Genomic DNA, 15,315 nt, shown 5'->3' with positions numbered 1-15,315 from the left:
GATCAATAGAAATTATGGTCTCAAGGCTTAAGTGTATACATACTATATTGCATAGGCCCAACCAGACCAGGAAAAGGACCTTTTTGCACCTTTATAGGAACCATGACAACAGAAGGCCTGTCCCATCTAGTTACTATCCTTCAGTAATTTGTATACCAACCATTCATCATTGAAGACATTATCTATTTTTAGTTGGGGGTATGTAATCGCATCAAATCAATATATGAAAGGGGGGTTTATTTACTTTTATAGTTTGGTCTAGCAATATTATAGTATTGTAGGCCAATAGTGCAATCGTTGGAGCAAAAAGGGAGAAAAGGGCCCACAAATATAGGTATGGTTAAAGTTGTAAGATTACATAAAGTTTTTTTTTATTTAGTTGTAAAGTTTATTGGAGAAATGGTGGAGTTTATGAGTGTTATTATTTGAGAACGGAAAAAGTGGAACCAAGTAGGACAAATACAAAATCGTACAACAGGATTAATGTCATTATTGGCTATACTAGATGGAGGGGACTATGAGACTCACAAAGATACTTTTCAACCCTAGTTTCTACATGTATAATACGCTCTCTTCAAATGATGCCACCATCAATACGCTTAGGCCAGTAGCAAGCTCCACACTCTTCCAGTAATCTCCTCATTTGAGGACACTTTAACAAGCAAGGTAAAGCAAAGATCAATAGGCTTTGCATTAACATTTACTTTTATTGGCAGAATGAAATCGACGTTGCGTTCAGCTAGCATGTCTTGTTAGAAAAAGCAGAGCATTTACAAATTGAAGGATCGTGGAATCAGAGGAGCATAGGTATGACTCCAAATCAGGTACTACATCAACAATACAACTCTAAGACATGTACATGTATGTTTATTATGTAACTACTGTGTCTCTCATAGCATTTTATTCCAATGGGTTTTATGCGAGATGATAACACGAGAGACTCCCCCAATTGATAAAGCACGTTTACAGGGACTAGATGATGACATTAGGGGTAATAGCAAAACGAAGTGGACTCCATCACGAGACCTGTTCTAGTAAGAGTGGTACATTTGTCCAGTTTTGTGTGAGATAAAGTCAACAATTAAACAATCAGATCAGTCACTTTCAAAACAGAGCTTTTTGATTTTTTTATTACAAATGCACATATTAATACAAGGCAATCCCACTGTTAATATACATAACCTTAATAACGATGGCATATCTTAAATTATATACATGATTACAGGGGGGACAAGTATACTAAAATGTGTATGACAATATTATTTATAACATATTTTTTAAAGTCATTTTATTATGCTGCTTATTAAAACCTTTTAGCAATAATTTGTTGGTTTTAGTGCATGATATAATAATGAACATAATACATATACTGTAAGGACAATATGAATTTAGTTTTTCCCTCGAGGTTTGTATGTCTGAGAGCCAAAGTAATTTTAGACTAAAAGTATCAATAGGGATGGTCCTTCAATGCATTTACAATATAAATCTCAAACTCAAAGCAGTAAACAACAACTGAAAATATAGCCCCTAGAATTATAATTAAACTAACTAAAATAATAAGGGTTAAAAATGGTCTTCTAATATGTCTGATATATAATTTTTACTACTGGTTTTCTTGTCATCCTCATTGGATGCATTTAGTGTGTGTATGAAAGAGAGAGAGGAGAGAGAGCTCGTTACTATTATAATATAGTAATAACAAGTTACCAGTAGAAGTTGATGCTATTCTGACAACTATCATACTCAGCTCTCAAGGAGTCAGCTTGTTTCCTCATAGTTATCACGATCAGCCAGAACATGTTTCACCTCTAGCAAAGACACAATTGAAATAAATAAATAAGAAATCAAGATACAGATATTGTTCAAGTCTACATGATGTGCTGGTAGCTGTTTGTAATGTAAATGTTGTAATAGTACCTTTCTCTAAACTCAGTAATACGAGTGAGATTATTTCTTTTTCCCTTCACGTGTTCCTTTGATTTTAAAAAGAAACAAACATTTTTGTTAGAGATAATGTCATATGTTTTACTTACATCAGGTTTGTCATCGTTAGTGGCTTCATCTAAACGCCTTTGAAGTCTCTGCTAATCTCTTGTGCTTGAGAGAGAACTGCTTGGTGTGGTTAGCTTCTAGTCCTGCTCTCTCATAGAGAAGAACTACCCAATCGATAGATGACACTATGAAATGGATAAAAAAAATGTGTTAATAGATGAATACCACAGACTGTTCTGTACTTACAACATTAAAAACAATGACATCCCTGTGATGTAAAAAAGTGTACGCTGTCCACGACATGTTTGAGACAAGATCTAATTTGGTGTCCAGAGTGAAGATCAGGTTTCTCAAATGAAGAATCAGGATACTTCATCATAGTACGTACGGAATCTAAAATGTATTATGCACTGATTAGTATGATATTTAATAAAGCAACTAACCTACAAAGAGTACCACTAGTATAAGCAAATACTGAATAAAAACAGAACTCTTCCATATTGGTTTTAAATGAGAACAACCTTATGTTTAAATATTGAATGTCCATCTAAAAACAATGCAAACAAAATATAGACATAATCTATATTACCAAAACTCTATTCATTTATACATGTGTTTAAAAGTAACGCTAATAGCTCAAGTCATAATCATTGTATTATTAAGACATGAGTTATGTCAGGGTGTGGTATAAATTTCCCAGTGTTGTTCATAATACACAACAGGATGTGGATAAAATCAATTGGTTTGTTTATTGTGTAGTAATAGACAAAGGGCTATAATCAGTAATTATGTTTATACAATGATTATAATCAAATACTTAACACTCACTACCAGATGTACTAGATTTGTACTAATTTAATGAGATCTTATGTAAGCAAGGTAAGGGCAGAGTGCTTTTTCATGCCAACAATTAGGGGGGAGGCTTTACGTTGAAGGCCTCAGAATGGGTAGAATAAGAATCAGTGTTATAAACAACTGCAACATAGAGGGGATATTGCCACTGCTTGCCACTGGAGACCTCATAGTTGCCGAACAAAAGAGATACCGTATACTTGGGACTCTAATTATTTAGGATAATAGCGAAAAATAAAAATTATTGTTACCATAGCAACTAACAAGTGAATTATCATAATGGAAGATGGTATCCATCATCATCTATCCACTTACCATCCGCCAACAGAAGAGCAAGTCAGCATTACCATCAACGTAACTTTGTTCCTTCTCACCTCTATCGTGTTGGAGTCAAATTATTTCGTAAGAAGGCACCAGTGAGGACAAAGAGTGATTGACACCTCATCATGTTGGGTTCCTTCAGCAAGTCGTCAAAGTACCACATCCTATAATGGCTACAAGAATTGATAAACTAAAAAATGTTGAACATGTGACACAAAGTCAGAACAAAAGTGAAGCCTATGTCCCATCTAGAGTACAAATCTTGGCTAGCACAAAGACAAGAGATGAGAAAGAATCTGGAGTCTATGGGGGCTCGTGAACAATGGCTGAACAACTAAGAGTGCACACCTATTGAGGCTACCTTTTAGTTTTGATTAGAGAAGAAAGAAGATTAAGAAATAGAGTGAAAACTCCACCAACAACCAAGACTGAGGTATGTCTTGGATGGATGGACAAAGAAATGATGTGAATACTATGATATATATGTAAATTAATGTGATGTATTTATGCTACCAACAGACATCTGGATAGTGAGATGAAGAGCTCAGTCCCACCCCTGCAGAATAAAGAGGCTTAGACTCAGAGAGAGAAGACAACTACTTAAAGATGTCCCGATGTCTTGAAAACATTCCTTTCTCTCAGTCGAAAATCGATTGGCTGGGTTTCTACTTCCTTATGATACCAAGAAAAAAACTACTTAATACCTACTGATATAATACTAGAATGTCTAGAGAGATTGAGAAAACACCTGTTAATGGACAGATTGTTGGAATTCTCTGTGAAGTGTTAGAGAAAGAAACAGCAAAGGAACATCTCATAGACTATCGATGGTTATTTAAGACAGGGTTGGTTGAAATTGGTTGAGAGTACCTCAAGAGATGGATGAATTACAAAAGAGTGAAATAGCAATGCCATTATTGGTTACCAATGGTAACAGTCAAAATATGGAGTCCTCTCTTTTGATATCTCCCAGTGGTGTTACATCTACAATAAGTACATTAGGAGGTTGTTATGGAGAGTTGGCAGAGGAAAGTTAAAAAAGTTGCTCAGAAACAGTTTATAATCTTTGTTGGAGGTACTGTCAACTCCATAATATTGTATTAGATAAAGCATTAGCTGAAAAAGGTACAGTAATTCATGTCCCTTAAACCTTTCTAACATTATGTTTTTTTTATTTATTACTAATTGTTTAGTATTTACTAAATTAATCCGTTTCTAGCTCTTTTGCTACCACCAGACAGAACCAGAGAACAATGCCTACAGCATTTACGTCAACCAGGAACTGACTTACCCTCAAAAAAATTGTTGAGCCACTAACACAAAATACAGAAGAAGATGATGACATTGACTTATATTTCTATTTATGGGTGGCAGTACAAACAATTACGAGGACCTTACGTCCTAAGTTGATACGTCTATCAACTGGCTTTGCCAGAGTGAAAGCCAAAAACAAATAGTTGGCTGACATATGATGAGTTCCAAGAGCTCACTAAGTAAGCAGTAAGGCTTTTTGTGATGAGAAAACATACAAGTTCCCAATTATGATTGGAGTTTTTTTTTCTAGACGAAACATAAACATGTTCATACAGCAAATTGTTTGTTCTTTTATCTCTTATAATAGGGACATTCAATCGCGCGCCAGGTTTTAAACTACAAATATCATGGTTATCCTAGCAACAGTGCCTTTTGGCCTGGGAGCACTTCAAGACAAACTACGACTCTACTTTACCACCACGAAACACTGGAAACAAAACCTTACCTCTCTCTACAATCTCTTTCAACACAGTTACCACCATCCCAAAGTATATAACCTATTCAAGTACATCACCATCAACCAAAAGGTTTTTTATGGCCAGAAAATGAATCTGGATATGTACAATTAGGAGTTCACTAGCTAGAACTAGAAAAATTGCGTATATATTGTAATAATAATAATTTTTTATAATTATAATAAACCAAACATAACAATTTATAAAGTGTACAAGTTAACCATTGATGGTAGTTATTAACGAGGATTACAAACAATAGATTTAACCTATCCTCTTTTAAATAGTCTTGGTATCTATCTCGGCACTGATTCTCAATTCCAATCCATTGACAAACCATAAGAAAATCTACTGGATCAAGTCGTGGCAGCTACATTATAGTTTCCCCTTGGAGTTTAGCTTCAGGTTCAGTGTCTCTATTACCAGAGAGAACACCAATGACACGCCTCTAATTGTTTTCCAGTTTGCTTATTATATCCCATGTATACAAAAGCAGCTCCAGATGAAACCATGCCAAGCGGTCTCCTTCAAATACAACAAATGTGGTGTTTCTGTTTAATTTTTGTAGACATAAGCCACATGGCATCTTTTGGTTTGTCATCGGGAAAGCTTACATAGTCACCCACATCTGATCCTACACCGTGTAAAGTCTTTTGATTGTTACAAAACATCCCGCTGAGACCAGGAGGAATGAAGTGTCTTGTATGGCCTAGCTTTTCTGATAATTCAAGTACCCGAAAAATAAAAGTCATAATCTGCCAGTCATTGTATTCATGTTGACCAGTGTACGTGTGGTTTCTCCATTTAGCAGGAACCGGAACAAAAAATCGTTTGACAAAAAGTCCACTTTGTACGGGTTAAACCATCATCCATCAGCATAACCTACTCTTAAAAATAATCGAGAGAGAGAAGATAAGTACGTCCATTATGAACACAATGTGAAGCAGCCAAGACATGTTTCTCTGAGACTAAGATTCCAGAACATCCTGTAGAAATTCGTACAATTGCATTATATGGTTGCATGGGAGCCATCAGTGGCTGGATCAATTCTTACACGATCATCTGTCCATAGATCTTTCGTCTTTGTTCGTATGTTCTGTAAATGGTGTACAGTATTTGAAAGTTTCGGGCGTATTCTCTAGAGTATATCCAATAACACATTGTCTCTCTGTCTATTCTTCCAGTACCAACCCATACACTCTCCATGTAATATGATGTTGGTATGGTAATTCATTCTCTGCTACCTTCTTCACATACTGAAATATCCAATAGAAATACTATAAAAGATCAAATAAACAAAGAATCCCTTTCGTCTTTGCCATAGTCGAATCAGAATTCACTCAGCAGTAAACAATTCCTCTTCATCAGCCTTCTTTTTGTTTCAAAGCCGGCCTCGCGCTTAAGCGTGTTACAGCGACCACGCCCATATCGGCGGGTAATGTTTATTATCATATGTTTCCAGAAACAAAAAATAGCAGTTCCAATTAATTATTGTCCTCTATAAACAGGCTTTCTTTTTTCAGCAAATGCCTTCAATCCTTCAACACGATCTTCATCGAACAATCTATGCACAAATAGATAGTAGATCAAAGGGTTGTAGCTACTCACTTGAGCCATAGCTGCTTCTTCAATCTTTAATCCTGTAGCAAGGATCTGTCTACACATAGCAGAAATGTAAATATAATAATAGAAAAAACAAAACTTCTTGCATTCCCATAGTTAATGGCTTTTTTAGCTGCAGTCAATAGCTATATGGTCCTACCAATATAATAACAAAACAATTTATTACATTTTCTTGAATTGATTTACTTTAGTAGAGATTTCCCTAGCAATCTCTAGAGCTTTAAGATATGCTGCATTGCCATCAGAATTCTGTTCTACAGCCTGCTCTACAAGACCAATCTCAGCAGCTTCAGTACCTGTAAGCACTTTTAGCTGTAAAGATCACTCCTTTGCTTTTCCAATACAATTAATCTAGGCAACCTCTGTGTGCCACCTGTTTTAGTGTGCATGTTTGTATGCGTGTATGAGAGAGAAAGATCCTTAAATAGTTTTGAGAGGTATTTTTCAGACAATAACATCATTATTAATCTAATGAGATAATTATTTATTTTATTATTTGCTTTTTAATGTGCTAATAAATTTCCCAGTCTTTCTTGTACAGAGGTTTTCAAATAAAGTTAACAAATTTCTCAGTGTCTTCATCTTTCTGCTTCTCTAAATGTTTAAATTTGTATTAATTCTTGCCGAAGAGATTGTTTCATAAGACTCTGTGCATCAAAGGAGCTTTCCATAAAAGGCAAAAGTGACTCAGCAACTATAAGTAATCAAATCATTTCCATCATAAATCTCGTCCACTAGTTTAATATCAAAAGCTTCTGTAGGAGAAAAGATCTTTCCTTGAGAGAGCATTAGTTGTTCTGTCTGTCTTTGACCAATAATTTCTCTGATGTTACTCTGAAACCAGGTGGTGCAATCACTCCTATTTTAGCGGCGGTCACTCCAATACCATAGTGACCTGGTACTGCAATTCTGTAGTCAGATTGCCACAGCAATAACAGTGCCACCTGCTAAGCAAGTGACCATTTTATTGCCACTGCTATTGGAAGTTTAGATGAATAGAGATGGAACCAACAATCTTGAACTAGGGTCCAAAAAGCACGCAATCTTTTTCATCTGTTTTATAAAGTTCATTTGAGTTCAAGTCCTCTGAAAAGGTGGCCGGTAGAGATGAAGCAATTACTATTCCTTGAATATTTGCTGAATTTGAGATTTCTTGGAGGTTCTGTTAAATGAAGTTAATAGTGCTGTGTTGAGACTGTTAACAGGAGAATTATTTAATTTCATTATAGCACCAGTATGACTAGCTGGACCAACTTGTTTATACTCCATATCAACAACACTTCTTTGATTAGTTGACATTGTTCTAATAATAGTACTGGTAGGAAAATAAGATCTACTACACAGAAATCTATACATCTTCACAGGTGATCAATCAATCGAGAGGTGGGCTAAAATAAAGCGTGACGTCATAATTATCTACCCAATAAAATGCAGTATACGAAAATGCACGCATTAAGAGACGGTAACAAGCTGTCATCGCTTTAAATTTGAAGTTTTTTAATGGTTCCAAAAGAAGTCAGAATGGACCAATTGAATACACTAGCTTCCATTTGCGAGTCAGCACAAAGAATGCCATAAGTAACGCATCCCAAGACAACCATCCTCAAGAATTAAGTCAACAATTTACAACAAACTCTCCTGTTCACTATCTCACCCAGCAAACTATAGCAAGTCAAATATACCAACAACTAAGTAGTTGTCCACACCTACCAGCTTCGCTCCTTGTCAAATGCTATACCCACACTCCTCCAGTGACCCCAAACTCCTTTCAACAATCATCTCAAGCAGCTGCAGCCAGTACTACCATAGATGCAGTAAACTACTTTTTGATACAAGCTATCCTGAAATTCACTTCAGGCTATTTTATTAAACAAAACAATCCAGTATTGCGAAACATTTTCAGTCATACTGCATATATGCAATTCTTAGATGATACTTGGCCTGAGAAATGTGCACGTCGAGGTAGTGCTGGTAATTCGAGCATCATTATATTCTCAAATAGCTAACTCACTCAAAGGTGGTGTATCAACTGCTCGCTTTCGGTATTGGATACGCAAGATTGGGTTCTTTCTGATCGAGAAGAAACAGCCAAATGGTGACTTCATAGCCTGTATTGCTGTACCCATTACTCCAAAGCAAGCAAAGCAAAGTTGTCAATGCAGCAAAAGTGAATACAAACCCATATCGACTAGTGGCAAGACTGGAAGACTTTGCATATCTTATTGGTGAATATCATAATGACAAAAAAGGTCATTATGGTATTAGAAAAACATACCATTGGTAAGAGATCATTTATCAAAGTTAATGCATTAATTTATACCTTCTCTTCTTCAAAGATCCAACAAGACTTTGCTTATCTGCCTAGAGCTGCAGTAGCTAAATATGTTCAACTGTGTGACATTTGCTCAATGCGTGGAAAAGGTCAAATAATAAGAGAAAAGTAAACGTGCACATGGATAGCCACAATCCTGCATCTGAAGTCCTACAGTCATCATCCACCATATTTGAAAATAGTTTAAAAACCTCCATCATACAAGGAGGAAGACAATACATTATGTTTAATTCAAGAGACCCCTATGCCTCCATCACCAGAAGAAGAGATTGAAATCACAACAGATTCATTAACAGTATCCAGATCTAGAAGTTGTTCTGAGAAAAAATTTGAGCCAAATTCACCAGCATTAATATTGAGTTCAATTTCACAGAGTTCATTCACTGATAGTCTATCTACAACTTCAGAAAACTCAGACATACATTTTAAAAGACTCATCTACAACTCAAACATCTGAAAGTCTGCAAGCTTCAACTACTCCTCTACAAGATGAATGCGGTTGTTTACAAGCTCCAACTAAATCTGCAAGTACATCTCCTACAGAGTTATCTGAAAGTGTTCATATGTCTATGAAACAAATATTAGACAAAGTAAGCTGGGAAGACCTGCTGAAATTGTATTCTGAAGCAACTCAAATGGCTCCAAGGTTTTAACTCGACTCTAAAGTCATATTAAAACTCGCTCTGACAAGATTATAATTTATTTATTTTATTATAGTACAAATTGTAGTATAGATACCAGAGTATTTTAGTTGTATATAATATCATCACTCTAACTCTACCAAGAGGTGTTTAAATTATACAAGAATAACAATACTTCTTATGTCTTACCTCCACCAGGAATAATTGCCAGGCGAGTTTCGACAAGTTCCCATTTTAGTATCTTTAGCTAAACACAAAAGGATAATACATATACTAAAAAACTAGCTATAATATAATTCTTGGCTGCCAGGTACATAACTATGCTCACATGTTATTAGAGTACAATAATTCCTCTGTTCATACAAGTACTACTAGTGTTCATTGTATATTACCTGCTATTCGCAAATCACAAGCCAATGCTATTTCTAGTCCACCTCCAAATGCCAACACCATCCATAGCAGCTAATATTGGTACTGGTAGATCTGTAAATGATAACGTAAGTGCTCGAAAATTTGCCACCATTTTAGGAACATCACTCTCTGGTATGTTAGCTCGCCTCCTTTAGATCAGCACCTACAAAATAATAATAACACATCAGCAATATAGAAACCTCAGGGAATTCCCCTTAAATGAGCTATTTCACATTATAATTAAATTCAGTACATTACTCGTACTTACCAGCACAAAACACTCCAGGAACATCACTTTTCAAAATAAGGCTACGAACATCTTTGCTGGTCTCTCACAAAATTCACCACACTCTTCCAACTAATAAGACATTATATAATATGTACTTTGAAGCAGAAACTGATTTTACTTTAATACGAAAGTTGCGTGAGATTGCATTCATTGCTTTAGGCCTGTTTAAGGTAAAAACACACACACTCCTACAGTAAATAATTAAAGGATTAATATTATCTGAGATATGAGATTAACTGTGTGACCTTTATTTTCACCCTCTAAATTTCTGTTCGAAATTCATTATCCTCAGCTGTTGAATACGAGCTCACCAGTCTCCATATTGTCTGCAAACTGAAAGTCTTCTATGAGTAACTCGAGTGATGAAAGCCATCTTGAGCCCTTAATTTAACCCTTTTGAACAGTAATATTAGGGTTAATTAAACCAGATGATTGTAGCTCAATTCAATACATTGATGCAGACACTTATTATTCAAGTGGAGTGTTGTAGTCACAGCAGCCTGCTACTCTCTATACTATTATGGTACTGAAAGAAAAAGTTTGTCTCATTAATATCTTGTATACTACAAATGATAGGGTATGGCTGTTTTGTGTTTATGAGTGCTTTAATTTAAAGAGATGTTAAGTGATTACAATGTCATTATGATGTCATCATGTAAGTATGTATTAGGGCTGTGGCCAGTACAAAAGTCGTACAAAAATTAGTTGATAAAATTGTTCAATTAACCTCATTGTTAAAAACAAACAAAGAGATCCCATGTCCTCTTTCCTCTCCAATTCTCATACTTGTAGTGGTTCCTACTCCATTAAATTCCAGCCACCATCAGTTAATGATTCCAACATTAAGGTGATACCTTAAGTTCTACCAGTGACATTAGCTACACCTAAATATGGAAGTTAATGGACAATACAAAGACAAATTAGATATTGAGGTAATTATATATTTACTATTGTACTTCATTACAATATTAACTTAGGAAATACTTAAGAACTGTAACAATATATATAATTCCACGAAGACATTAAAGACAGGTGTTGTTTGCTATGGTGACATATGTGCTGTTGCTTTTTTGATAGATTTAAATGATTCAATGATTTCATGAATTATTCTGCTTAGAAATTTCTGATTATGCATAAACAATGATTATTAATTAAATATCTGATAGATTTTTTAAATAAATGACACTTTGTGATAAATACTATGAGCAAGAGATTCACATTTAACACAGTAAAATGTTTAAATGGAAAATCTGTAAGTTTCATTCAATGTCAATAAAACTTAATTAGAATTGAAATGGGGACATGAAATGAGTTTTTTTCAAAGCTAGTACTGGCAGAACAACTAGTAGAATATACCATAATAGCTATCTCCTATGATATATACTAGTTTCGCTAATTCATTATTTGTTACACATATTATAACAAAAATGACTTTGAGATCACTAAACTTACTAGTTTGGCAGTTTACATTGTACCCTATATCATATATAGATATAGTTACAAGCAATAAAGAGTTTCCTTCCAAAACGTGTAAAAATGGACCCAGTGGGCTACATTATGCACTTTTTAGTATAGAAATAATTTTTTAGTGAAACTTGCCAATAATACATGGAAATTAAATAATTGTCATTAATAAATATCCAGTAGGTCTTGACATTATTTCCAACGAATTTGGCATAGTTACAGCAATAAAAGATTACTTCCAAAATGGTATCACAGTGAGTAATCCTTAACTTTTTGTTAGAAAATTGTTTTATTAGTGAAAACGCCAATAATGCATGAATTAAACAATGACTATTAATAACTATCTGGTAGTTTTGACAATGTTTATAACAAAATTGAAAACTTAATGTACACATACTGTTGCTATGGCGATATACAGGTAGTTGCTATGGTAATGTTGTTATGGTGATTGTTACCATGGTAATGTTGCTATGCTAACAAGCATAATCTTGCTAAAGTAATTGTCGTTATGGTGGCATCATGTATGTGATATTGCATTTTTGTGTGAATTATATGGTTCTATGGATTTGGGAATTGTATGATTAGCTTCAAAACTTCTTGACTATCCATTAAAACTAAACATTATATATATGAATTCAATATCAAGTAAGTTTTTGACAACATTTCTGACATTTACAAGATATCGACAAACTGGATTGAAATCCATACAGATCAAGAGACTGAATAATTGCTGTCATCTTCCAACAAGGATCTACTCTCTGTATAATTAAATAGTGACACTTGGTGACATATACTATAGCAGTAGATTCACATGTAAATGTCTAAATGACAAAATCTGTAAGTTTTGCTAAAATTTACAAAAGTAAAGTATGTCAATAAAACTTAATTAGAATTGAAAATGGGTACATGAAATGATCGATGTGTTTTAAATAGAGTTTTTTCAAAGCTAGTACTGGCAGAACAACTAGTAGAATACACCATAATAGCTATCTCCTATGACATATACTAGTTTCGCTATTCATTATTTGTTACACAACAAAATGACTTTGAGATCACTAAACTTACTAGTTTGGCAGTTAATTGTATCCTATATCATATATAGATATTGCCTTACAAATATAGTTCTTTCCAGTAACAACTTGTAGATTAATTAATTAGTTGTTAATCAATTAAATCAGATCAATTAAAAATCAATTAATGTTGGTCACGCAAGTGTTGGTGCCCCGGAAAATTTTGTCACAAGTTTTTGATGACTGGTTGTCAAATTGAAGCATGACAGAATCTTTGATGGTATTAAAGGGTACTCCATTTCGCGAACTTTTTAGTAAAAGGTGAGCTATGTCTCCATCCACTCCATCCATCTCTAGTCCATTTTAGAGTTGTTACAAATACTCTCTCTCTCTCCCTCTATGTTCTACATCGTCGTGGATCATCTCATACTTCGTTGGATCGACTCGCCCCTCTCGTCGCTGGATCAAAAAAAAATCTTTTTATTTCAGTTTTGTCATCTTTATCTGTTTTTCTTTTCTTTTTTATTTTCATTTTTTTCTATTCTTTGTTTATTTATTTTATTTTTTAATTTTTGTAAAGTCAGTTCACTAATTGATTTCTTCTCTCTTTTCAGGACTCAACTTTGACTGTTCTCTGATGTTCTTGACTGTTCTCTGATGTTTTTCTTTGACTGTTTGTTCTCTGATGTTCTTTGACTGTTCTGGTGTTCTCTGATGTTCTTTGACTGTTCTGGTGTTCTCTGATGTTCTTTGACTGTTCTGGTGTTCTCTGATGTTCTTGAGTGTTCTGATGTTCTCTAGATGAAAAAGATGAGTCGCTCTCCATGTCATGGACTCTTTCCTGTCTTCCTTCAAGCCTTCTTTCCTCTTCTTTTTATTTTTATTTTAATTTTTTTGGGCCTCCAGCCCATACACCATACACACACTCATACAATCGCTAAAAATCATCTCCTCCTGCCGCTCGGCGGCCAAAAAAAATTTTTTTAATATCTCAGGCCGCCGAGTGGCGGGGGGGATCTCTGATCTTCTAGGGTGCGTGTGTGTGTGTGCTGTGTGTGTGTGTGTTGGTGGTCCCTTTTCACTTCCTCTGTCTCTCTTCACTCTCTATCCATTCATTGTCACTTCCAGTTCAGTTACTCTTTTTTTCTTTCCCTGCAGGAAGCAGCATTGTTGAAAAGGTGAGCTATCTTTCCATCCATCTCTCATCCATTCTTTAGTAATCCAGTTTGTTACAAATAACTCTCTCTTTCTCCCTCTATGTTCTCCACTTGATGGACTTGACTTTTGGTGACTCTTGTGGCTGACTGGATTCTTGGTGACTCTTGTGGATGGACTGGATTCTTGGTGACTCTTGTGATGGACTGGATTCTTGGTGACTCTTGTGGATGGACTGGACTCGTTTATTCTTCAACTACTGAGACTGTCTTATTTTTTTTTGTATTTTTTTTGTATTTGTTTTTTTTGTATTTTTTTTTTTATGTTATTGAAAAAAATATTTATTTTGTCAGTTAAGTTTAACTTTCTATGTTTATGAAATTCTTCAAAAAACATTTTTTATTGAAATTCTTCAAAAAATATTTATTTGTTCAGTTAAGTTTAAGTTAATAATTAATCACCAACAATTCTAGTTAACTTTTCTAGAGTTAAGTTAATAGAACTCAAATTTCTTTATTAAACTCAAAACATTTTTATCGAAATTTTTCAAAAAATATTTTATTTGTCAGTTAAGTTTTAAGTTAATAATAGAACTCAAATATCTTAATCAAATTTCTTTATTAAACACAACTATGATCTTATCATTAGTGTATTTTTTAGCAAAAAAACATATCATTTAATTATCTTTTTTTAATAATTAATTAAAAATCTATTAAAGCGTTTTGCTATTCCTCGTGTAATTTTCCCGCCTTAACGGTGATATTTTCCCGCCATAATGGTGGTCACGCGTTGCAGTTCCTTGCTAGGCGTGTGCTGATATTATTTTCCCGCCTAGCCAACACGTGCTCAATTGCTCATTGGTAATGGTCCCTGGACACCTTCTTTCATTGGACTATTGAGATCTTCACCAATTTAATTACTGCTTCAGTTTTAATTGAGTTCTTTTTAGTTTATTTTTGCTCCAGTGTTTATTTTAATTGAGTTCTTTTTTAGATTTTTATTTTTATTCCAGCTTTTAGGCCTTGTTCATTGCTTGTTTAAAAAGTTAGGATTTATCAGGTTTGCATACTTAGAGTTCAGGACAGCCAATACTCTAGTATAGTATGCATTTTTAAAAACAGTACATACTTGTATATATAATCCAACATGAAGAGTAATAACAATATTATATTGACTTTTTTTTTTTTAATTCTTTGTAAAATGTTGTCAAGATTTAGTCATTAGGTTGAATTTGAAGGGTAATTCTCTGTTGATTATCAAGACATTCTTTTACCTTATTTTCAGTCATAGTTAATCTTTGTTCAAGGATTGATACGGTCTACAAGGAGACAAGTGATGGTAATAGTTAGCTTTACAATAATAATACTAAACTCTCTTTATAAATATGTACAATAAAAAGCTTAATTAAAAAAACAACAAACACTAACACAAAATTGGGACATCTTAAGACAAATGTGTT

General features: G+C 34.2%; 1 pseudogene; it reads right to left on the bottom strand.

Annotated features, from left to right (window-relative positions):
* Positions 1 to 6,740: 6,740 nt before the first annotated feature.
* On the bottom strand, positions 6,741 to 10,548 carry LOC121366528 (annotated as a pseudogene).
* Positions 10,549 to 15,315: the final 4,767 nt, after the last annotated feature.

Source organism: Gigantopelta aegis, unplaced genomic scaffold, assembly GCF_016097555.1.
Source record: "Gigantopelta aegis isolate Gae_Host unplaced genomic scaffold, Gae_host_genome ctg6102_pilon_pilon, whole genome shotgun sequence".
Lineage (NCBI taxonomy): Eukaryota > Metazoa > Mollusca > Gastropoda > Neomphalida > Peltospiridae > Gigantopelta > Gigantopelta aegis.
This window is presented reverse-complemented; position numbering and strand designations above follow the sequence as displayed.